This window comes from Citrus clementina, unplaced genomic scaffold (genome assembly GCF_000493195.1).
Source record: "Citrus clementina cultivar Clemenules unplaced genomic scaffold, Citrus_clementina_v1.0 scaffold_2, whole genome shotgun sequence".
Classification (NCBI taxonomy): domain Eukaryota; kingdom Viridiplantae; phylum Streptophyta; class Magnoliopsida; order Sapindales; family Rutaceae; genus Citrus; species Citrus x clementina.
In genome coordinates, this window is record NW_006262688.1 from 15,893,222 (window position 1) to 15,895,092 (window position 1,871).

The 1,871-nt window shown below is 35.1% G+C and overlaps 1 non-coding gene across 1 annotated transcript; it reads right to left on the reverse strand.

Annotated features, from left to right (window-relative positions):
• Positions 1 to 382: 382 nt before the first annotated feature.
• Positions 383 to 489, reverse strand: LOC112101394. The gene has a single exon (XR_002907520.1). It is a non-coding gene; the product is annotated as a small nucleolar RNA R71 (small nucleolar RNA).
• Between the last annotated feature and the right edge of the window lie 1,382 nt (positions 490 to 1,871).

Here is a 1,871-nt window from a genome sequence, read left to right on the forward strand (position 1 = left end):
AGAAATAGACTCATGTTTTTTTTTAGTATATTTCTGTTATAAACTTGTTATTTTGAGTTTTGAGACTTTTGTTATTTTTATGTTTCGAAAGAGATTATTTAGTGTTAAACGTATGAATTTGTGGATTTATTTGAATAAGAATTTGAGGTATTTCAGTTTGGAATTAATGAGTAAGGATTAAGATTTGTAAGTAACCTTATTCTTTATGTGCTCTGCACGTGTTAGATTTAGGGTGTTACAATTGAGGCTCAAACTTTTCCCATTTTCTTTAAGGGATTGAGAAAGATCATTGTTGAATTCTCTACCACCTAACTGCATTACCACATGGAATGACTTGGCTGACAAATTTTTGATGAAATACTTTCCACTGACCAAGAATGCAAAATTGAGGAACGCGATCACATCTTTCCATCAACTTGAAAATGAGAGCTTATATGATGCATCAGAAGGTTTTTAAGAGTTACTCAGGAGATGTCCTCATCGTGGCATTCCTTATTGTATACAGTTGGAAAGCTACATCTTAACCCGAGCACTAGATTAATGGTGGACGTTTCAGCAAATTGGACCTTATTATCTAAGTCTTACAATGAGACTAATGAAATTTTGGAGAGGATAGCCAACAATAATTATCAGTGGCCATCTACTAGGCAAGTTACAATAAGAGGAATAGTAGGAGTCATAATGTAGATGCCCTGACAACATCATCAATTTAAGTCACCTCATAAACAAATATGGTGAAGGCTATGATTACTGCTCCAGCAATTGTTAACCAGATTACTAAGGTCTCCTGTGTTTATGATGGAGAAGGGCACTTATTTGACAATTGTTCTGGAAATCCAATCTCAGTTAACTATGTGGGCAATTTCAACAGATAGAACCAGAATAACCATATTCAAACACTTACAACCATTGATGGAGATAGCACCTAAACTTCTCATAGAGCAACCAGAATCATAATGCTGTAGCAACTAGTGGATAAAACAGGCTTGCTCAACCATCCGAATTTCACTACCAAAATCAAGGGCAAAGATAACCAACAATGATCAACTCAATTCTCTTGAACCATTGATTAAAGAGTACATTGTGAAAAAAAAAGCAGTTTTTCAGAGTCCAACCGTGTTATTAAGAAATTTAGAAAATCATATTGGACAACTTACTACAGCTTTAAACAACAGACCTCAGGGCAGTTTACCCAGCAATATAGAGGATCCAAGAAGAGAAGGAAAGAAACATTACAAGGTGGTTAATTTAAGATCTGGAAAAGGATGTTCATATTCTAGTTGGATTACCAAAGAGAAGAATTGAACCCACTCTAACCCAAAAAGAAACTCAAGTTGAAAAGGAACTACAACCTCCTACTTTTCACCACACTGGTGAGGACAACTAAGTTACAACATCTGTAGAGAATAATAATTCAGTAATTATGGAAGAAGATGCTACAGTACTATCCACATCATTCCAGAACATGACAAAAGAGAAACAGTTTGTGCAACCTGCTACAGCACAACAGTCTAAGCACCCACCACCATTTCCACAAAGATTCCAGAAGCAAAAGTAAGACAAGTAATTTAGTAAGTTCTTAGAAGTGTTGAAGCAGCTTTATATCAACATTCCTTTTGTAGAAGTGCTTGAACAAATGCCAAATTATATGAAGTTCTTGAAATATGTTCTAGCAAGGAAAAAGAGGCTTGGAGAGTTTGAAAAAATTGCTCTAACATAAGAATGCAACCATATACTTCAGAACAAAATCCCTTAGAAGTTGAAAGATTCAAGGAGCTTCATAATTCCATGCTTCATAGAAACTAAATACAACGGTAAGACATTTTGTGATCTAGGGGCTAGCATCAATCTTATACCTTTACCAGCGTTCA